Below are 24,731 nucleotides of genomic sequence, written 5' to 3' on the forward strand. Positions count from 1 at the left end.
CTGACGAAAACAGTGAAACAGATTGACACGTAGGGCACAAACCATAAGCCCTGGGGTCCTGACTAGCAGGATCCCAGTGACACAGTCAAAACACACTGACAAACAGGCAAAAATGGGGGTAACCATGGTAGGAAGAGGCTACTTTCTCACATCTACTGTACCATGTCTTCAAGAATTCCTGAGTCTTAGAGTGAATCTATAATTCACCTATTACATGACAGTGGCTCAATGTCAGATCCAGCCAATTATAGGCTGATAGCACTGCTTGATAATGAGGCTAAATACTATGCCAGCCATCTGTTAGAAGATCTACGATCCTGGGCTAAGTTGAAGGGGTTAATTCCTATATACCAAACAGGGTTTTCTGCTGTATCGGTCATATCCACCAATTTATTAGCTCTATCTATTTTGATGGATAAGGCAATTCTATTAGGTTCTGTGCTGCATTGCTGTTTTGTGGATTTTAAGGCATTTGATTGGATTCCCACGGGTCCATGTGGGTTAAATTACAAAACAGGGGAATCCCATCTGTACTCCGGGGGGGGGGATATAATTGGGTTACATACTAACACCTGGGTCCACATTAAACTTGGAGATGGCCGCTCCCTCTCCAGGAAAATTTCCACTTTTCGTGGTGTGAAGCAAGTTTGTGTGCTTGCTCCCCTGCTTTTTAACTTGTTTATTGTGGACTTGTCATCTACTCTTGATGCTGTTAATTCTCATTCCCCCAAGATTGGTAGTCTTTGGCTAACTCATCTGCTTTATGCGGATGATCTGGTAATATTCAGCTATACCAGGGTAGGCCTACAGCAGCTGCTTAACCAACTTGCACTTTACACAGCTTTGAACCATTTGGAAGTAAATCTGTTAAAAACAAAAGTGGTTTCTTATAGTAGGAAAAGGCTTCAGGGAAGCAACTGGTACTACAATAGCAACAAACTTATTTTAGACCACTGTTATAAATACTTAGGGGTGTATTTTGATGTCAGGAGTAGTTTTTTGAGGCAGAGAAAGGAGGTTGAAGTAAAAGCCGTGGCTCTGCAGGTGTCTCTTTCAAATGTATTTAAAACACTATTGGAAGTCATGAGAGCAAAGATTACACCATCATTGACCTATGGTCAGGAAGACATGTTGGGTAGAGGTACATGTTTGTTAAATAGGTTGGTTACTAACATATATGTAAGAGGGTTTTTCGTTTACTGCAATCCTCGTCCCCTGCGCTGGTTCGGCTGGAATTTAGCCTTCTAGATTAGCGGGCAGTAGGTGCGGGTGCCTTTTTGAAACTAAGTCATGAGCTATGGAGGGCAAAAGTGGGTAGTTTGGAGTCAGTTTTGTGGCTCGAAATTAATGAGTCTGAGGCAAAAAGGTCACACTCCTACTTTTTGGTTGATTGTAAATGGTTATTGAGAGTTGAGAATCTTTGGGCTAATAATCCATCACAGTCATTTTTTAACTTTGGTATTAAAAAGAGTGTTCAGCTAAAGTCTTTCCACTCTGATCGAGCTCTCCTTGCCAAACGTAAACATGCCTGGACAGTAATTAATATGTTCCGACCAGCCACTCCAGCTGGCTATTTCTTCTGCTCTTATGGCATTTGTATGAAAGAAAAATTAATGGCCCTTAGGATGGGTGATTGTTTTTTGTGAAGCATTTAACCACTTGGCTGCTCAACCCTGAATAAGGTGGAATGTGCAGGGGTTGCAGTAGCTGGGAAGAATCTTTTGAACATCTTTTGAACATATGGGGCCTGATTCTAACTTTGGAGGACGGTGTTAAACCGTCCCAAAAGTGGCGGATATACCACCTACCGTATTACGAGTCCATTATATCCTATGGAACTCGTAATACGGTAGGTGGTATATCCGCCACTTTTGGGACGGTTTAACACCGTCCTCCAAAGTTAGAATCAGGCCCATGGTCTTTCTGTGTCTAGCTTTGTGGAAGGAGTGTAGATCCTTGCTGCGGAATAAGTGGAATCAAATGGGGGTTCTCTCCTGCCAGCAGGACATCATAAAGTCCTTGAATCCAGACAATATGATGTTGAACGTTTTGCTGACCAAATGTTTTAATGTTGCTCAGGTCAAGTTTGCTAAAGGTACTGCAAGCAGTGACTAATAGTGTATGAAAACTGTTTCTTCACTTTCCAATTTTGCACTTTTGCTGAGTTTTTAGGTTTTTTGGTTCTTATATTGATGGCTGCTATTCTATGATAGAAAAATCAAAGCACGTAAGCACTTTAAGGACTTGTGCAGTTGTCTGCTCCAGGTTTAAGTTTTAGAAATTGAATATATCTATTGCTCATGGGGAGGGTTTTTTGGTATGTAGGGAAGCACTTTATGGATCCTTGAAGTCACTTTAAGAACTAATATGTGCAATTTGTATTTTGTAGTTTGGATCGCTTGCTATTATTGGCATGTCCCCATTTTGATGTTAATGTATTTCCTTTCCAGCTGATAAATTTTGTTTTTGTATAGTAGTTAATGTAACTGAGTATTTTATGGTAAATACAATGTCTGATATCAGCATTGTGTTTTATTGATAGCATGGGGTTTTCAATTTGCACGTGTTATGAAGTGTGTAATGAAGTGGGTGTGTCTTTGTATTTTCACTATTTGATTGTCCTAGGTTTTAATATTGTAATGGATTTTAATATCTGTACAATAAATCTACAATTACGATTACTCAGGAAAGCAGCTGTAGGAGGCTGGCCTGGCTTTTAGTGGGTACCAGAGGTACTTACACCTTGTGCCAGGTCCAGTTATCCCTTCTTAGTGTAGAAGAGGTGTTTCTAGCAGCTAAGGCTGATAGAAGTTAGCTATAGCAAAGCAGCTTAGGCTGAACTAGGATACACGTAAAGCACCTACTATACCACTGGTGTCATATGCACAATATCATAAGAAAACACAATACACAGATATACTAAAAATAAAGGTACTTTATTTTTATGACAATATGCCAAAAGTATCTCAGTGAGTACCCTCACTATGAGGATGCCAAATCTACACAAGATATATGTACACAATACTAAAAATATGCAGTAATATCAAAAGGAAGTAATGCAAGCAGTGTAAAGTTACAATAGATTGCAATAGGAGCACATAGGTATAGGGCCAACACAAACCATATACTCCAAAAGTGGAATGCGAACCACGAATGGACCCCAAACCTATGTGAGCTTGTAGAGGGTCGCTGGGACTGTAAGAAAAAAGTGAGGGTTAGAAAAATAGCCCACCCCAAGACCCTGTAAGGTAGGTGTAAAGTGCACCTACAACCCCCAGAGCACAAAAGTTGTGATAGGGGGATTCTGCAAGAAAAACCAACACCAGCAATGCAACAACAGTGGATTTCCAGACCTGAGTACCTGTAAGACATGGGGACCAAGTCCCAGAGTCGCGAGTGTCGAGAGTGGGCAGGAGCCCAGGAAATGCCAGCTGAGGGTGCAAGGAAGTTGCCACCGGATGGAAGAGGCTTAGTGTTCTGCAAGAACGAAGAGGACTAGGAACTTCCCCTTTGGAGGATGGATGTCCCACATCGTGAAAAAGCTTGCAGAGGTGTTCCCACGGAGAAAGACCGCAAACAAGCCTTGCTAGCTGCAAGGATCACGTTTAGGGTTTTTGGATGCTGCTGTGGCACAGGAGGGACCAGGATGTCGCCACTTGGATGAGGAGACAGAGGGGGTGCCCAGCAAGTCAGGGAGCCCTCCCAGAAGCAGGCAGCACCCGCAGAAGTACCGGAACAGGCACTTAGAAGAGGAGTGAACAGGAGTCCACCCGAAGTCAGAAAAGGGAGTCCCACGACGACGGAGGACAACTCAGAAGGTTGTGCACTGCAGGTTAGAGTGTCGGGGACCAAGGCTTGGCTGTGCACGAAGGAAATCCTGAAAGAGTGCAAAGGAGCCGGAGCAGCTACAAATCACGAGGTACCCAGCAATGCAGTCTAGCGTGGGGATGCAAGGACTTACCTCCACCAGACTTGGACTGAAGAGTCACTGGACTGTGGGAGTCACTTGGACAGAGTTGCTGAGTTCCAGGGACCATGCTCGTCGTTCTGAGAGGGGACCCAGAGGACCGGTGATGCAGTCTTTTGTTGCCTGCGGTTGCAGGGGGGAAGATTCCGTCGACCCACTGGAGATTTCTTCAGAGTTCCTGGTGCAAGAAGGAGGCAGGCTACCCCCAGAGCATGCACCACCAGGAAACAGTCAAGAAAGCCGTCAGGATGAGCAATACAAGGTTGCTAGTAGTCTTCTTTGCTACTTTGTTGCAGTTTTGCAGGCGTCCTGAGCAGTCAGCGGTCGATCCTTTGGCAGAAGGTGAAGAGGGAGATGCAGAGGAACTCTGGTGAGCTCTTGCATTCGGTATCTGGTGAGATCTCCAAAGCAGAGACCCTAAATAGCCAGAAAAGGAGGTTTGGCTACCTAGGAAGGAGGATTGGCTACCAAGATAAGGTAAGAGCCTATCAGAAGGAGCCTCTGACGTCACCTGCTGGCACTGGCCACTCAGAGCAGTCCAGTGTGCCACAAACACCTCTGTTTCTAAGATGGCAGAGGTCTGGGACACACTGGAGGAGCTCTGGGCGCCTCCCCTGGGAGGTGCAGGTCAGGGGAGTGGTCACTCCCCTTTCCTTTGTCCAGTTTCGCGCCAGAGCAGGGCTGGGGGATCCCTGAACCGGTGTAGACTGTCTTATGCAGAGATGAGCACCATCTGTGCCCATCAAAGCATTTCCAGAGGATGGGGGAGGCTACTCCACCCCAGCCCATCACACCTATTTCCAAAGGGAGAGGGTGTAACACCCTCTCTCAGAGGAAATCCTTTGTTCTGCCTTCCTGGGCCAGGGCTGCCTGGACCCCAGGAGGGCAGAAACCTGCCTGAGGGGTTGGCAGCAGCAGCAGCTGCAGTGCAAACCCTGAAAAGGCAGTTTGGCAGTACCCACGTTCTGTGGTAGAGACCCGGGGGATCATGGAATTGTCCCCCCAATGCCAGAATGGCATTGGGGTGACAATTCCATGATCTTAGACATGTTACATGGCCATGTTCGGAATTACCATTGTGACACTGTACATAGGTAGTGGCCTATGTACAGTGCACGCGTGTAATGGTGTCCCCGCACTCACAAAGTCCGGGGAATTTGCCCTGAATGATGTTAGGGCACCTTGGCTAGTGCCAGGGTGCCCACACACTAAGTAACTTTGCACCCAACCTTCACCAGGTGAAGGTTAGACATATAGGTGACTTATAAGTTACTTAAGTGCAGTGGTAAATGGCTGTGAAATAACGTGGACGTTATTTCACGCAGGCTGCAGTGGCAGGTCTGTATAAGAATTGTCAGAGCTCCCTATGGGTGGCAAAAGAAATGCTGCAGCCTTCCCCTGGAACCCCAATACCCTGGGTACCTCAGTACCATATACTAGGGAATTATATGGGTGTACCAGTATGCCAATGTGAATTGGTAAATTTAGTCACTAGCCTGTTAGTGACAAATTTGGAAGTAATGAGAGCATAACCACTGAGGTTCTGATTAGCAGAGCCTCAGTGAGACAGTTAGGCATCACACAGGGAACACATATAGGCCACAAACTTATGAGCACTGGGGTCCTGGCTAGCAGGGTCCCAGTGACACACAACAAACATACTGATAACATAGGGTTTTCACTATGAGCACTGGGCCCTGGCTAGCAGAATCCCAGTGAGACAGTGAAAACACCCTGACATATACTCACAAACGTGGGGCTAACAAGGCTAGAAAGAGGCTACTTTCTCACAGCAGCTCAGGGGAAAATAACATTTGCATGAAAATATACCTTTTCTAGGTTCACTATTCAATTCAGTTTTGTCAGCAAAGCATGTAGATCACCAGCAAAGTCTGTTAGAAGCATCATCGGGGGGAAAGGGCAGAAGACAGGCTGCACTAGGAAATCAGGAAACATCTGATAGAACAAGTTAACAGAACAGGATTCAAGAGCGGACTGCCACTGAAATGTAGAAGTGCTTCCCTTATTAGAAATACTCAAATTAGTTTGATTGGTCCATTCTACGAGTCCACATTACACAAAAGGGACACTGTCCAATAGAAATGATGACACAGGTCAAGTTTGAAACATCAGGAAACTCTCCCAGGATTGGCGTGAAGTCATCTCTCCTTTCTATGTGACTCAAATAATTTAACAATTTGAACATCACTTGTTGCAGTGCATGTTCCTTCCCATGGCACAATACAGTTTTCTCCTTTCTCATGGGAACAGTCCTTTTAAACAATAGTTCTACTCTCCTTTCAGTCATCATGTTCCAATGTTGACAAATTCAAGGACATTGAAGTGTAAAACTTACACCTTTATTAATCATATGAAACAACCCAATTTTAAAAATAATTTTAGAGGGAAAGAAATTATTCAGCATTTCACTGCTGCAAATATGAAGACTTCAGGCCTAATTATGCTAACACAACAAATATAATGCATTAATATTGTCATTAGTAAATCACATAATATGTGAACTTATAAATTGCCTTTCGTTAAAAATTGCAATCTTTGTGAAGGCGTCACATTAAGTATGACAGAGCTGTGCATTTATTTTTCTGCACACATGTAACTTTAAACTAATTAATCATAAATCATTATAAATCATATGAATTTCTACTAATAATAGCTCATTCTAATGAATACGTATTTTTCAACATTGCTAAATAATGTTAGCACTTTGTCAGTTCTGGTAGGCACAACGTCTGCCATGGTAGGCACAATGTCTGCCATAATTATAAACGTGTACACTTTTAAAATACGTGCCAGTGCAGCTTTCTCTAGGTTAGGCTTTTAAGCATGAATATAAATGCCATCAAATGCTGACTTCAGGTGCACTAAAAGCATTACTAAAATGTGGGCTCCAACTATGCTGTCACAAAAGGATACTCTCATTTCAGTGAGACAACTCAAAGTCTTGTGGTCTGATAGTGTAATGTCCTTGGTCTACGGAAACTCTCAATTCTTTCCAGGTTCTTGTAGTAACAGCTCCTCATTTTCTCCATTTCAATCTTTTCCCTTCTTTGTTTGCTCTTAGTTCTTTGTACTTTCCAAAATCGGTATGATTTGTAAAATGTTAGTGCGACTATAGCACACAATGTCACAATCAACAAAGGTCTCAGGATCATTCAGGCAATACTCTCTCCCAGATCTCCAAACCATGATCCAACATCAGCAAATACTTTACCTATAGCCTCCCAGATACTTGTCTCCTTCAGCCCTATATAGTCATATTTTTTATATAAATCTCCTTATCTCCTTACTTTTGCCTGGAATGAACGTACAACAATGTTGCACCTATAAAACTTTGCAGACTCTGCTTTCTTTGGCCAATAAGATGTCTAATACAAGATGATTTTGCTAAACCATTGATTTCATAGCAACCATTTCTAGATGCACGAACAAAATTGCTCCAGCATAATCAGTAGACATCTTGTCCACAATTGATGACAACTTTCTAATCTTGATATCATTGAAGATCACACCAACAGATGGAATAAAGGCACCAAATATATCACTTGTAATCTCTGCTGCATCAGCTCCTCTTCTTGTCCTGAATTTAGGTCTCTCTCCAAACTGGATTGTCAAAATTGTCCACATGGAAGATTTTTGGAAAAACTACCCATAAGCAGCATGTAGCATACCAGCCTTTCAGCAGCTTGTAATTTATCCCATAAATTAAATAAACACCTGGCACGGCACGGTCCTGTCCATTTAACATAAAATTACAAACACTTCTAAACAAAAATACGTCTACATTCACTCTACAAACCTATTATCAGTCTTTGACTGTGGCCTGTATTAACATAGCTTACCTACATGTTTCCATTCTTATGCCAAGTATCCTTGTGTATTAACACCTGCATGATGGGTAACATCCTTCTGCTAATCCTGTAAAACTACTCCTTTTTCTATGTTGGTTTTTCATTGCTTTTCTCCTGTCATCCACTTGATTAATGAAATCTTTCTCTACTTGTGTGAAAATGCAGGTTAAATTGTTCTTATGTGCATAAGCAGTTCTTAACGTTATGGTTGGTTCAAAGACATTTCCCACTATGTCTATATTGTTAGCTTTAATTGCTGGTTAATAGGCACAAAAGAAAACATAAGAGCTACATTAGAGTAGAAATACTGTATAAACTCTTGATTATACAATCGAGTTACTATGAGACTGCAACTAATTCCATATGTTAAAGGCAGACTATGAAAGGTGATTCCTTCCTGCACTGATGAAGGGATCTGTGTACACACATAACAATCATACACATCCATAGTTTCAATGCATTCATATAGTAACCTGTAGTATACATTTGAAAACAAATCTCTCTTTGAGTTGTCAAGATAGAGCAATTTCTCATCATCATGCAAGGGATTTTGTTTTGTATGCAACTCTTCATGCACTAGTGTAAGTGTGCTCACAACTTTGTCTTTCACAGACACACAATGCTCACAATCACACACACTATTTGTGAGAAAGTAGCCTCTTTCTAGCCTTTTACCCCCACTTTTGGCCTGTTTGTGAGTGTATGTCAGGGTGTTTTCACTGTCTCACTGGGATCCTGCTAGCCAGGGCCCAGTGCTCATAGTGAAAACCCTATGTTTTCAGTATGTTTGTTATGTGTCACTGGGACCCTGCTAGTCAGGACCCCAGTGCTCATAAGTTTGTGGCCTATATGTATGTGTTCCCTGTGTGGTGCCTAACTGTCTCACTGAGGCTCTGCTAACCAGAACCTCAGTGGTTATGCTCTCTCATTTATTTCAAATTGTCACTAACAGGCTAGTGACCAATTTTACCAATTTACATTGGCTTACTGGAACACCCTTATAATTCCCTAGTATATGGTACTGAGGTACCCAGGGTATTGGGGTTCCAGGAGATCCCTATGGGCTGCAGCATTTCTTTTGCCACCCATAGGGAGCTCTGACAATTCTTACACAGGCCTGCCACTGCAGCCTGAGTGAAATAACGTCCACGTTATTTCACAGCCATTTTACACTGCACTTAAGTAACTTATAAGTCACCTATATGTCTAACCCTCACTTAGTGAAGGTTAGGTGCAAAGTTACTTAGAGTGTGGGCACCCTGGCACTAGCCAAGGTGCCCCCACATTGTTCAGGGCAAATTCCCCGGACTTTGTGAGTGCGGGGACACCATTACACGTGTGCACTACATATAGGTCAATACCTATATGTAGCGTCACAATGGTAACTCCGAACATGGCCATGAAACATGTCTATGATCATGGAATTGCCCCCTCTATGCCATCCTGGCATAGTTGGCACAATCCCATGATCCCAGTGGTCTGTAGCACAGACCCTGGTACTGCCAAACTGCCCTTCCTGGGGTTTCACTGCAGCTGCTGCTGCTGCCAACCCCTCAGACAGGCATCTGCCCTCCTGGGGTCCAGCCAGGCCTGGCCCAGGATGGTAGAACAAAGAACTTCCTCTGAGAGAGGGTGTGACACCCTCTCCCTTTGGAAAATGGTGTGAAGGCAGGGGAGGAGTAGCCTCTCCTGGCCTCTAGAAATGCTTTGAAGGGCACAGATGGTGCCCTCCTTGCATAAGCCAGTCTACACTGGTTCAGGGACCCCCCCCAGCCCTGCTCTGGTGCAAAACTGGACAAAGGAAAGGGGAGTGACCACTCCCCTGAACAGCACCTCCCAAGGGGAGGTGCCCAAAGCTCCTCCAGTGTGTCCCAGGCCTCTGCCATCTTGGATGCAGAGGTGTGAGGGCACAATGGACAGCTTTGTGTGGCCAGTGCCAGCAGGTGATGCCAGATACCCCTCCTGATAGGTGCTTACCTTTCTCTGTAGCCAATCCTCCTCTGAGGGCTATTTGGGGTCTCTCCTGTGGGTATCTCACCAGATAATGAATGCAAGAGCTCACCAGAGTTCCTCTGCACTTCCCTCTTTGACTTCTGCCAAGGATTGACCGCTGACTGCTCCAGGACGCCTGCAACATCGCAACAAAGTAGCAAGAAGACGACCAGCAACATTGTAGCGCCTCATCCTGCCGGCTTTCTCGATAGTTTCCTGGTGGTGCATGCTCTGAGGGCTGTCTGCCTTCACTGTGCACTGGAATCCAAGAAGAAATCTCCTGTGGGTCAACGTAATCTTCCCCCTGCCAACGCAGGCACAAAACTTCTGCATCACTGGTCCTTCGGGTCCCCTCTCATCCTGACGAGCATGGTCCCTGGAACACAGGAGCTGGGTCCAAGTGTCCCTGACAGTCCAGTGGCTCTTCTGTCCAAATTTGGTGGAGCTAAGTCCTTGCCTCCCCACACCAGACACTAATCCTGTGTACTGCGTGAACTGCAGCTGCTAGGGCTTCTGTGCACTTCTGCAAGACTTCCTTCGTGCACAGCCTAGCCCAGGTCCCCAGCACTCTGTCCTGCATTGCCCAACTCACTGAGTTGGACTCCGACTTCGTGGGACCATCTTTTGTTGTGCGGAGTCGACTGTTGTGCTCAGATCTTCTGAATGCCTGTTCAGGTGCTTCTGCAGGTGCTGCCTGCTTCTGTGTGGGCTCTCCGTGTTGCTGAGTGCCCCCTCTGTCTCCTCCTCTAAGGGGCGACCTCATGATCCTTCCTGGGCCCTGGCAGCATCCAAAATCCTTAACTGCGACTCTTGCAGCTAGCAAGGCTTGTTTGTGGTCTTTCTGCGTGGAAACAACTCTGCATCCTCCAGCATGCCATGGGACAACTTCTGACCAAAAGAGAAGTTCCTGTCACCTTCCGTTGTTGCAGAATATTCAGCTTCTTCCATCCGGAGGAAGCCCTTTTGCACCTTCATCCGGGGTTTAGTAGGCTCCTGTCCCCCCTGGACACTTGCGTGACTCTTGGACTTGGTCCCCTTACTTTACAGGTCCTCAGGTCCAGGAATTCATCTTCAGTGCTTTGCAGTCAGTTGTTATCCTTGCAGAATCCCCTCTCTCAACTTTACTGTCTTTCTGGGGTAGTAGGGTAACTTTACTCCTACTTTTCAGGGTCTTGGGGTGGGGTATCTTGGACACCCTTAGTGTTTTCTTACACTCCCAGCGACTCTCTACACACTACACTAGGCCTGGGGTCCATTCGTGGTTCGCATTCCACTTTTGGAGTATATGGTTTGTGTTGCCCCTAGGCCTATTTTTCCCTATTCCATTCTATTGTGTTCTACAGTGTTTGCACTACTTTTCTAACTGTTTACTTACCTGATTTGGTTTGTGTGTGTATATTTTGTGTATATTACTTACCTCCTAAGGGAGTATATCCTCTGAGATACTTTTGCCATATTGTCACTAAAATAAAGTACCTTTATTTTTAGTAACTCTAGTTTTTTTGAGTATTGTGTTTTTTGGTAATACAGTACTAAGGGGGTCATTCTGACCCTGGCGGTAAAAACCGCCAGGGCCAACGACCGCGGGAGCCCCGGCAATAGGCTGGCCGTGCTCCCTTGGGCATTCTGACCGCGGCGGTACAGCCGTGGTCAGAAACGGAAAACTGGCGGTGTACCGCCGGTTTTCCGTTGCCCTGGGGAATCCTCCATGGCGGCGCAGCTTGCTGCGCCGCCATGGGGATTCCGACCCCCATACCGCCATCCTGTTCCTGGTGGTTTTGGCCGCCAGGAACAGGATGGCGGTATGGGGTGTCGTGGGGCCCCTGCAGTGCCCATGCCAATGGCATGGGCACTGCCGGGGCCCCCGTAAGAGGGCCCCACCAAGATTTTCAGTGTCTGCCATGCAGACACTGAAAATCGCGACGGGTGCTACTGCACCCATCGCACCCCTTCCACTCTGCCGGCTCCATTCGGAGCCGGCATCCCCGTGGAAGGGTGTTTCCCGCTGGGCTGGCGGGTGGCCTTCTGGCGGTCGCCCGCCAGCCCAGCGGGAAACCCAGAATACCTGCGGCGGTCTTTTGACCGCGCAGCGGTATTCTGGCGGTTCCCGCAAGGCTGGCGGCATCCGCCACCGGCCGGGGTCAGAATGACCCCCTAAGTGATATAAGTGGTATAGTAGGAGCTTTGCATGTCTCCTAGTTCAGCCTAAGCTGCTCTGCTATAGCTACTTCTATCAGCCTAAGCTGCTAGAACACCTTTAATCTACTAGTAAGGGATAACTGGACCTGGCACAAGGTGTAAGTACCACAAGGTACCCACTATAAGCCAGGCCAGCCTCCTACACTTTCTCTATGTGATGACCTAAGTACTTTACTTCTCTCTCATAATCTTGTAATTTTGTGGGGGATACTGTATGCCCATTCTTACCAATGTGGCATAACAGGGCTATGGTATCTCTTCTACAGGCTTCACGTATACTTGATGCAACCATCAAATTATCTATGCACTGAACTAGAACTGAATGAAATGGCATGTTCAGGGACTATAAATTATTTTACAGGATCTGATTAAAAATGGATGGTGGCTCCATATACCATTGTGGAGTACGGCAGCAGGAATATACACAGCTTCCGAATTTAAAAGCGAACAAGAACTAGCTGTCATCATGGATTGGAACAGAAAAGAATGCCTGACACAAGTCAATGACAGATAACCACTCCGTTTCATAAGGAATCTAGAACAAAATCACTGCAGGATTCGGTACCACTGGACAAAAGGGAATGACAGTCTTGTTCACCTTTCTCAAATCCTAGGTTATGCTGTATTTGTAATTGGGCATCTGCAGTCCTAAAATAGGGGAATTACACTGATTTCCCATTATCTCCTTCAGGACACCTTGTTCAACAAAATTCTCAATTATGGGTGTAATTCCTGCTATTACTTCTGGAGCCATATTATAAGGCGGTATCCTTGGAAACACTGCATTTGGCTTTACTGTGAGTTGAACTGACTCAGCTCCTCTGATGAGTCCAGTATCTTTTCCTGAAAAATTCCAAACTCTTGCCATAACTGTTTCTTGTAACTCTTCAGGAAAATCCTTAACTGTCATCATTTGGAACAATGAAATGAGAGGATACACTTAAACAATTTTACTGGATGTCTCATCATCACTATTGGTCGGAATGGCTATTCCACTGTGGCTGTGACTAATAGAACAATTTAATTTACACAACAAGTCACGTCCTAATAAACTTACAGGACTTGAAACGCACACTACAAATTGCCTTCCCATTTATCTAATGCTCCCCATGTTCGAATGTTCAGAATTCTTTAATGCACATTCTCATGCTGGGTGATTGCATATTTGCAATGTCTTTGGAACTAAATTATAATCTGTAACTCCGTTTTAAAGGCCTTGATTTCTCTAAATCCACATCATATTTTTCAGCCAATTCTACTAATTTCTCAGAAGTCTGTCCTGCACGATTTGTGACATCCTTGCTGTAGGAAAGTACCATCTTGCCTGGCATGTTACCCCCATTTTTCACTGTATATATGTTGTTTTAGTTGTATGTGTCACTGGGACCCTGGTAACCCAGGGCCCCAGTGCTCATAAGTGTGCCTGAATGTGTTACCTGTGTAGTGACTAACTGTCTCACTGAGGCTCTGCTAATCAGAACCTCAGTGGTTATGCTCTCTCATTTCTTTCCAAATTGTCACTGACAGGCTAGTGACCATTTTTACCAATTTACATTGGCTTACTGGAACACCCTTATAATTCCCTAGTATATGGTACTGAGGTACCCAGGGTATTGGGGTTCCAGGAGATCCCTAAGGGCTGCAGCATTTCTTTTGCCACCCATAGGGAGCTCTGACAATTCTTACACAGGCCTGCCACTGCAGCCTGAGTGAAATAACGTCCACGTTATTTCACAGCCATTTTACACTGCACTTAAGTAACTTATAAGTCACCTATATGTCTAACCTTTACCTGGTAAAGGTTAGGTGCAAAGTTACTTAGTGTGAGGGCACCCTGGCACTAGCCAAGGTGCCCCCACATTGTTCAGAGCCAATTCCCTGAACTTTGTGAGTGCGGGGACACCATTACACGCGTGCACTACATATAGGTCACTACCTATATGTAGCTTCACCATGGTAACTCCGAATATGGCCATGTAACATGTCTATGATCATGGAATTGCCCCCTCTATGCCATCCTGGCATTGTTGGTACAATTCCATGATCCCAGTGGTCTGTAGCACAGACCCTGGTACTGCCAGACTGCCCTTCCTGGGGTTTCTCTGCAGCTGCTGCTGCTGCCAACCCCTCAGACAGGCAGCTGCCCTCCTGGGGTCCAGCCAGGCCTGGCCCAGGATGGCAGAACAAAGAACTTCCTCTGAGAGAGGGTGTGACACCCTCTCCCTTTGGAAAATGGTGTGAAGGCAGGGGAGGAGTAGCCTCCCCCAGCCTCTGGAAATGCTTTGTTGGGCACAGATGTGCCCAATTCTGCATAAGCCAGTCTACACCGGTTCAGGGACCCCTTAGCCCCTGCTCTGGCGCGAAACTGGACAAAGGAAAGGGGAGTGACCACTCCCCTGACCTGCATCTCCCCTGGGAGGTGTCCAGAGCTCCTCCAGTGTGCTCCAGACCTCTGCCATCTTGGAAACAGAGGTGCTGCTGGCACACTGGACTGCTCTGAGTGGCCAGTGCCACCAGGTGACGTCAGAGACTCCTTGTGATAGGCTCCTTCAGGTGTTAGTAGCCTTTCCTCTCTCCTAGGTAGCCAAACCCTCTTTTCTGGCTATTTAGGGTCTCTGTCTCTGGGGAAACTTTAGATAACGAATGCATGAGCTCAGCCGAGTTCCTCTGCATCTCCCTCTTCACCTTCTGATAAGGAATCGACCGCTGACCGCGCTGGAAGCCTGCAAACCTGCACCATAGTAGCAAAGACGACTACTGCAACTCTGTAACGCTGATCCTGCCGCCTTCTCGACTGTTTTCCTGCTTGTGCATGCTGTGGGGGTAGTCTGCCTCCTCTCTGCACCAGAAGCTCCGAAGAAATCTCCCGTGGGTCGACGGAATCTTCCCCCTGCAACCGCAGGCACCAAAAAGCTGCATTACCGGTCCCTTGGGTCTCCTCTCAGCACGACGAGCGAGGTCCCTCGAATCCAGCGACACCGTCCAAGTGACCCCCACAGTCCAGTGACTCTTCAGCCCAAGTTTGGTGGAGGTAAGTCCTTGCCTCACCTCGCTGGGCTGCATTGCTGGGAACCGCGACTTTGCAAGCTACTCCGGCCCCTGTGCACTTCCGGCGGAAATCCTTCGTGCACAGCCAAGCCTGGGTCCACGGCACTCTAACCTGCATTGCACGACTTTCTAAGTTGGTCTCCGGCGACGTGGGACTCCTTTGTGCAACTTCGGCGAGCACCGTTTCACGCATCCTCGTAGTGCCTGTTTCTGGCACTTCTCCGGGTGCTACCTGCTTCAGTGAGGGCTCTTTGTCTTGCTCGACGTCCCCTCTCTCTGCAGGTCCAATTTGCGACCTCCTGGTCCCTCCTGGGCCCCAGCAGCGTCCAAAAACGCCAAACGCACGATTTGCATGTAGCAAGGCTTGTTGGCGTCCATCCGGCGGGAAAACACTTCTGCACGACTCTCCAAGGCGTGGGGGATCCATCCTCCAAAGGGGAAGTCTCTAGCCCTGGTCGTTCCTGCAGTATTCACAGTTCTTCAGCCTAGTAAGAGCTTCTTTGCACCAACCGCTGGCATTTCTTGGGCATCTGCCCATCTCCGAGTTGCTTGTGACTTTTGGACTTGGTCCCCTTGTTCCACAGGTACCCTCAGTCAGGAATCCATCGTTGTTGCATTGCTGATTCGTGTTTTCCTTGCATTTTCCCTCTAACACGACTATTTTGTCCTTAGGGGAACTTTGGTGCACTTTGCACTCACTTTTTAGGGTCTTGGGGAGGGTTATTTTTCTAACCCTCACTATTTTCTAATAGTCCCAGCGACCCTCTACAAGGTCACATAGGTTTGGGGTCCATTCGTGGTTCGCATTCCACTTCTGGAGTATATGGTTTGTGTTGCCCCTATCCCTATGTTTCCCCATTGCATCCTATTGTAACTATACATTGTTTGCACTGTTTTCTAAGACTATACTGCATATTTTTGCTATTGTGTATATATATCTTGTGTATATTTCCTATCCTCTCACTGAGGGTACACTCTAAGATACTTTGGCATATTGTCATAAAAATAAAGTACCTTTATTTTTAGTATAACTGTGTATTGTGTTTTCTTATGATATTGTGCATATGACACTAAGTGGTACTGTAGTAGCTTCACAAGTCTCCTAGTTCAGCCTAAGCTGCTCTGCTAAGCTACCATTATCTATCAGCCTAAGCTGCTAGACACCCTATACACTAATAAGGGATAACTGGGCCTGGTGCAAGGTGCAAGTACCCCTTGGTACTCACTACAAGCCAGTCCAGCCTCCTACACTTGCACAGAAGGCACAATTCTTCTTCATTGAACAAGTCCATTCTTTCCAGCTCACGTGTTCCCTCATTTAATTAATTTCATTATAATTTTAATATGGGCACATTTACCTTCCTATCTCTCTCTGGGGTCTCTTCTGTTCTACAACTATTATTTACTCTGCCCGTGGCTCCACTCAAGCTGTCTGACCACTCAGTCAATTGCTGTGCTGAAAATCCCTGCAAACTAATGTTGTTTCTCTGCGTCATGTTCTGCAGGGTATTACACAGGATCTTTATAATCTGTTCTGGCGTGGACATGTGTATAACTGGAGTTCCTGGAGGACATCTCAAATCTATTATTGGACCTGTTCAATTTAACATCTGGTTGGGATCTGCAGTCTGTATGGAGGTCAAAGCTGAAACAGATGTAGATAATCTATCCATTTCTGAATTAGTTGAATACACTGATCTCCGTGTATTGCATGGTGAAACCTTTGTAGACACTGGATTAGGGGCACTTTGTGCGACTTCCAATAATAGCTTGAGCATACAGTGGGACAGCGGGACCTATGGTTATGGGGACTGTTAACACTTTGAGTCCTGTCAGATTTGTCAGATTTTGTGGAACCATCATTCCTGCACATTGAACTGTTAGTACTCTACTGAAAGTCTGTCCTGATTGATTCAGGACAATATTTGGGGTTGTTGGTAGTGGAGAATACATGAGCATTGTCTGTCTCTGATTGATATGTGGCACAGGTACTGTCACATCAGGCGTTGATTCCATCTGAATCATTTATGTACTTGGCATTACCTGATTCCCAACTTGGCTCATAATTTGCTGTGCTGTGCTGTACTAACAACAGGAACTGCTGGATACATTTTGGGTACCTGCATCACTGAACTGACAGGTGTACTCGGGACTACCTGAATGAAAATCTGTGAAACTGGAGCTGTTGGCACACTAGGGGCTACATTCTGAACTACTATCTCACCTGAATAATATGGCGGGTGACGTTTCATTAAAAGCTGATTTATAAACTTGTCTTCTGAGTCACTGTCATGTGTGTCTGTCTTTCAATTCTCATCTGTTGTCTAATCTGTCTTGTCGGTCTGCTTATTTTTTTGTTTAGGTTTTGTACTCCCATTCCCTTCTTTTGTAATAGCTGGAAACATTCTCACCCCATCTAATGTTTATTTTCTTCACATTTTCTGTTCCTCATCCCACCAAGTCTCTTCTAATGTCTTCTCTGCTCTCCTCTTTCTGCTCTAAATTATTTCTGTTTCTATTTGTCTCACAACAAGTTCCCAAATAGCAAGAGCTTCAAATTGTGCGGGGAGGTTTTAATTCGTACAATATTCTACTCAAATTTTCCAAGATTCTCAAATTAAAGGTTCCATAACATGGAAAAGCCAGTGAACCCTTTTTCTCAGTGATCTTACACCACTGTCTAACCCAAATGCATGCTGAAACGCCTCTTGCCTCTGCCACTTCATATGCTGGTGTTCCTTCAGGTGCTGTCCGCTCACCCTCCCTAACTGAAATAAATACATCTCCTCTCACAGCACTTTTTAGAGCTTTGCAGAATTTCATTTTTGCAATACTTTCAATCAATAATATGAATTTCAACAAAACTAGGAAGGAAGTTCAATCCTACAATTGTTTTGCAAGCTATTATCAACCAATGGCAACACAATACTGTCCACTAATACGTGCATGGCTTCTCACTAACCAGACTATCTCAGTGCAGAACATATGACATCACACTGACTTCACTCAGCAGCTGCAAGACACTTCACCACTGTCTCCGACACAGTTCACACATACACTAAATGCAAATATTGCAAGCACTAGAAAAAATGAAAACCTGCCTGCTCACTATGGGTAGGTCTCAAACTCTTTGAAATCTGTATGGCCTACACATCCCAATGTGGCTTTCGCAATTACACAAGTAAGACCTGACAAGCAAATATCATCCTGGTTGATATGGGTCCTTGGCAATGAACTCAGGATTCACCTAATACCAACCAATAACTCACACTCACTCAAGGAAAAATACTGGTATTGTCAATGGCACCTTATGACCAATACCTCACTGCAGACAATAAATTAACCAATTGTCTCCATACACTTGTGAGTTACCCCCGGGTCTTAGGCCACAACAGAGCCATTAACAACAACAACTATGGAACATTTTGAGCACAAAGCACCACAATCACTTCAAGTATGGCGACTCCAAAAACACTTCCCAACATCACACTTCACTGCAATTCATAGCAAAAAGCACTACAAGTGCAAATACCTACTTACACATCCACCGGACACTTGTAACACAATGTTGAAATTTCATCAATCTCTCAGACTAGCCATAGAACAACTCTACTACCAAATTTGCCACTCTTAACACTCAGTAAATAAATGGTTCTGCTCTTCATGAGACTGAACAGTCCTCTGCTGTCAGCACTGCTAATGTGTTTTCCCTCACTTTTGCAGGATTCGAAAAACATTTCCTTCCCTCAGATCGATGGGTCTTTTCACTCAGAGAAGAGTAGGGTAACCATTTACAATCAATTCAACTCAATCAACAAATTTAAACATCATGACCCATGTGGCTCGGAAAAATCTCCAATTAAAGTTTAAAACCTTTATTTATAACCACAAAGCAAAAGTCACATAAATTGTGTACAAAACCAAATTCCAAAGATAAATGAACACCATAGGTGTTGGGGCGTGGCCACTCACCTGTAAACCAGGCTGTCTGCAGGGGCAATGACTGTTCTCCCGACCTCCTGAAGCAACTCTCAGTGCTGCTGATTGCACCAGGATCCCCGGCAGATGCCTCAAAAGGGAAAGGGATTGGAAAAAGAGAGAAAGAAACACTGCACTCCTTTTCACCTGGTCCAGCTGGGTGCGGTTCTTCGGGTTATGGAGGACTGTTAGTGGAGCCCCTGGAATTTGCCTTTCTGTGATGGTATTGGTGAAGCTATGTGCTATTAAGAGGCTGTTTCACAACATTCAATAAATCATGCACTGATCTTATTAACCAGCATTCATAAAGGCATGCACTGATCTTATTATTTTTGTCTAATTTGGTTATCACAACACATTTACTTGGTAATATCAGCAACTTGTCTCTCTCGTCTCACGGATTAATATATACAAAAGGTGAGGAAATCTGAATGTCTCTATACAAATAAGGAAGTTCTGCAAGTCTCTTCATGGATCTGCACGTTCACATTAGGTTTTCCATAGTAAAACTACAACATATAACAAATTGCAATACCAAAAGCAAGAAAACTCCCATATAGAGTATTCCTAGCACTGAATTGCATAATCACTATTAACATAAAAGGAATTGCAAACCAAAAGTAAGTAAACTCACACATAAAGTAACCCTAGCACTGAATTGCATAATCACTATTAGTACAAAAATAAACAAGTGGAGGATAGTGAAGTTCTGTCACAGTTCTCAGTTACAAAACGAACGTTGTCAAGGACCCCCAAGCTGAATCTGTTATACAACCCTCATCAAGGCCCCACTAAAAAATCATGTGTGTGTCCTTAGGAGAGGCCTTTTTAAAGTCTCAAGAAGGCTAAAGTGCAATTGGTCTAAGTTTTCAGCTTTCACCAAAAAACAAAGGGATCATAATAAAATTCTACACAGATTCCAGCCAGCATGCTCCACTTAGCTGACAGATGTATGTTCTTTCCAGAAGATCTCTGCTGAGGCTCTTTGCTGCTAGCCGAGCCAAGAGGGCAGCAGTGGGGCCTGGAGGGAATTCCAGAGTGCAGAGGGCTTTCTTTGCCAGACAGGAAGAAAGCCAAGCAGAGTCATGTGCACAGCAAGAGTATTTATAGCCAGCATGCCTCATGTCTTTGAAAACACATGGCAGCTGCTCCCTGGAGACCTTGGGGGCGTGGTGGTTGCATGGTAACCATTAAACAAGTGAACCTGACATATTTAGAACCACGATGACTTGACACAGTCACATGTGTTCAACAAGCATTGGTGAAAACAACTATATAGTGGAACAAGCATTGGTAACATCAAGTACATATCAAACATTGGCAATATATATCCTGAAATGCAGACAGTGCATTGGCGTTACAAGAAACCCAGTAGTACTACACACACATGATTAAAAAAAAGCCCTTGAGTATGTTGACAAATTAGGCAGAGTTTTGGGTCCTGACAATAGGCTGACCAAATCTATGAAACAAGTTTAATCTACTCAAAATCAACACCATTAAACATTCAAGAAGAACAATGCATATTAATAAAGCAATCACTTGCAAGACAGAGACATGCTTGGCAGACAGTGGAAAGCGTGACGGGTGCTGCTGCACCCGCGCACTGCCACATTGCCTCCGGCTCCATTAGGATCCGGCTGCAATGTTACGGCCCTGCTCCCCGCTGGGCCGTTGGGAGGAAACTCTGTTTCTGCCCGCCGGCCCAGCAGCCATGTCCAAATGCGGCCAGCGGGTTCCTGGCCGCATAGGCGGACGACTGTCGGTCCAATATTGGTGGTCGGCCACAGCCGACCGCCAATGTTGAAATGAGGGCCATAATTTGCAAACTGATAAATTCAGGAATAATAATATATCATCAAAATATGCAAAAGCATTTAATAAAAAATTGCAATCTGTTAAGGCATCACATTAAGTACGACAGATGTGCATTTATTTTTCTGCACACATGTAACTTTAAACTAATTGATCATAAATCATATTAATTTCTACTAACAATAGTTAATTCTGATGAGTAAAATATTTTTCAACATTATTAAATCATGTTATCACTTTGTCAGTTCTGGTAGGCACAACGTCTGCTATGGAAGGCACAATGTCTGACATCAATGTAAATGTGTACACTTTTAAAATACGTGTCAGTGCAGCTTTCTCTAGGTTAGTGTAAGGAAATGCCTCCTTGGCATGGTTGCCCCCTGACTTTTTGCCTTTGCTGATGCTATGTTTACAATTGAAAGTGTGCTGAGGCCTGCTAACCAGGCCCCAGCACCAGTGTTCTTTCCCTAACCTGTACTTTTGTATCCACAATTGGCAGACCCTGGCATCCAGATAAGTCCCTTGTAACTGGTACTTCTAGTACCAAGGGCCCTGATGCCAAGGAAGGTCTCTAAGGGCTGCAGCATGTCTTATGCCACCCTGGAGACCTCTCACTCAGCACAGACACACTGCTTGCCAGCTTGTGTGTGCTAGTGAGGACAAAACGAGTAAGTCGACATGGCACTCCCCTCAGGGTGCCATGCCAGCCTCTCACTGCCTATGCAGTATAGGTAAGACACCCCTCTAGCAGGCCTTACAGCCCTAAGGCAGGGTGCACTATACCATAGGTGAGGGTACCAGTGCATGAGCATGGTACCCCTACAGTGTCTAAACAAAACCTTAGACATTGTAAGTGCAGGGTAGCCATAAGAGTATATGGTCTGGGAGTCTGTCAAACACGAACTCCACAGCACCATAATGGCTACACTGAAAACTGGGAAGTTTGGTATCAAACTTCTCAGCACAATAAATGCACACTGATGCCAGTGTACATTTTATTGTAAAATACACCACAGAGGGCACCTTAGAGGTGCCCCCTGAAACTTAACCGACTGTCTGTGTAGGCTGACTAGTTCCAGCAGCCTGCCACACCAGAGACATGTTGCTGGCCCCATGGGGAGAGTGCCTTTGTCACTCTGAGGCCAGTAACAAAGCCTGCACTGGGTGGAGATGCTAACACCTCCCCCAGGCAGGAGCTGTGACACCTGGCGGTGAGCCTCAAAGGCTCACCCCTTTGTCACAGCCCAGCAGGGCACTCCAGCTTAGTGGAGTTGCCCGCTCCCTCCGGCCACGGCCCCCACTTTTGGCGGCAAGGCTGGAGGGAACAAAGAAAGCAACAAGGAGGAGTCACTGGCCAGTCAGGACAGCCCCTAAGGTGTCCTGAGCTGAGGTGACTCTGACTTTTAGAAATCCTCCATCTTGCAGATGGAGGATTCCCCCAATAGGGTTAGGATTGTGACCCCCTCCCCTTGGGAGGAGGCACAAAGAGGGTGTACCCACCCTCAGGGCTAGTAGCCATTGGCTACTAACCCCCCAGACCTAAACACGCCCTTAAATTTAGTATTTAAGGGCTACCCTGAACCCTAGAAGATTAGATTCCTGCAACTACAAGAAGAAGGACTGCCTAGCTGAAAACCCCTGCAGAGGAAGACCAGAAGACGACAACTGCCTTGGCTCCAGAAACTCACCGGCCTGTCTCCTGCCTTCCAAAGATCCTGCTCCAGCGACGCCTTCCAAAGGGACCAGCGACCTCGACATCCTCTGAGGACTGCCCCTGCTTCGAAAAGACAAGAAACTCCCGAGGACAGCGGACCTGCTCCAAGAAAAGCTGCAACTTTGTTTCCAGCAGCTTTAAAGAACCCTGCAAGCTCCCCGCAAGAAGCGTGAGACTTGCAACACTGCACCCGGCGACCCCGACTCGGCTGGTGGCGATCCAACACCTCAGGAGGGACCCCAGGACTACTCTAAGACTGAGTACAAAAACCTGTCCCCCCTGAGCCCCCACAGCGCCGCCTGCAGAGGGAATCCCGAGGCTTCCCCTGACCGCGACTCTTTGAATCCTAAGTCCCGACACCTGGGAGAGACCCTGCACCCGCAGCCCCCAGGACCTGAAGGACCTGACTTTCACTGGAGGAGTGACCCCCAGGAGTCCCTCTCCCTTGACCAAGTGGAGGTTTCCCCGAGGAACCCCCCCCTTGCCTGCCTGCAGCGCTGAAGAGATCCCTAGATCTCCCATTGACTTCCATTACAAACCCGACGCTTGTTTCTACACTGCACCCGGCCGCCCCCGCGCTGCTGAGGGTGAAATTTCTGTGTGGGCTTGTGTCCCCCCCGGTGCCCTACAAAACCCCCCTGGTCTGCCCTCCGAAGACGCGGGTACTTACCTGCAAGCAGACCGGAACCGGGGCACCCCCTTCTATCCATTCTAGCCTATGTGTTTTGGGCACCACTTTGAACTCTGCACCTGACCGGCCCTGAGCTGCTGGTGTGGTGACTTTGGGGTTGCTCTGAACCCCCAACGGTGGGCTACCTTGGACCAAGAACTAAGCCCTGTAAGTGTCTTACTTACCTGGTTAACCTAACAAATACTTACCTCCCCTAGGAACTGTGAAAATTGCACTAAGTGCCCACTTTTAAAACAGCTATTTGTGAATAACTTGAAAAGTATACATGCAATTTTGATGATTTGAAGTTCCTAAAGTACTTACCTGCAATACCTTTCGAATGAGATATTACATGTAGAATTTGAACCTGTGGTTCTTAAAATAAACTAAGAAAAGATATTTTTCTATATAAAAACCTATTGGCTGGATTTGTCTCTGAGTGTGTGTACCTCATTTATTGTCTATGTGTATGTACAACAAATGCTTAACACTACTCCTTGGATAAGCCTACTGCTCGACCACACTACCACAAAATAGAGCATTAGTATTATCTATTTTTACCACTATTTTACCTCTAAGGGGAACCCTTGGACTCTGTGCATGCTATTCCTTACTTTGAAATAGCACATACAGAGCCAACTTCCTACATTGGTGGATCAGCGGTGGGGTACAAGACTTTGCATTTGCTGGACTACTCAGCCAATACCTGATCACACGACAAATTCCAAAATTGTCATTAGAAATTGATTTTTGCAATTTGAAAAAGTTTTCTAAATTCTTAAAAGACCTGCTAGGGCCTTGTGTTAGATCCTGTTTAGCATTTCTTTTAGAGTTTAAAAGTTTGTAAAAGTTTGAATTAGATTCTAGAACCAGTTGTAGATTCTTAAAAAGTATTCCAACTTTTAGAAGCAAAATGTCTAGCACAGATGTGACTGTGGTGGAACTCGACACCACACCTTACCTCCATCTTAAGATGAGGGAGCTAAGGTCACTCTGTAAAATAAAGAAAATAACAATGGGCCCCAAACCTACCAAAATACAGCTCCAGGAGCTTTTGGCAGAGTTTGAAAAGGCCAACCCCTCTGAGGGTGGCAACTCAGAGGAAGAGGATAGTGACTTGGAGGACAATTCCCCCCTACCAGTCCTATCTAGGGAGAACAGGGTCCCTCAAACCCTGACTCCAAAAATAATAGTCAGAGATGCTGGTTCCCTCACAGGAGAGACCAACACCTCTGAAATCACTGAGGATAACCCCAGTGAAGAGGACATCCAGTTAGCCAGGATGGCCAAAAGATTGGCTTTGGAAAGACAGATCCTAGCCATAGAGAGGGAAAGACAAGAGATGGGCCTAGGACCCATCAATGGTGGCAGCAACATAAATAGGGTCAGAGATTCTCCTGACATGTTGAAAATCCCTAAAGGGATTGTAACTAAATATGAAGATGGTGATGACATCACCAAATGGTTCACAGCTTTTGA

Source organism: Pleurodeles waltl, chromosome 10 (assembly GCF_031143425.1).
Source record: "Pleurodeles waltl isolate 20211129_DDA chromosome 10, aPleWal1.hap1.20221129, whole genome shotgun sequence".
NCBI classification, from domain to species: domain Eukaryota; kingdom Metazoa; phylum Chordata; class Amphibia; order Caudata; family Salamandridae; genus Pleurodeles; species Pleurodeles waltl.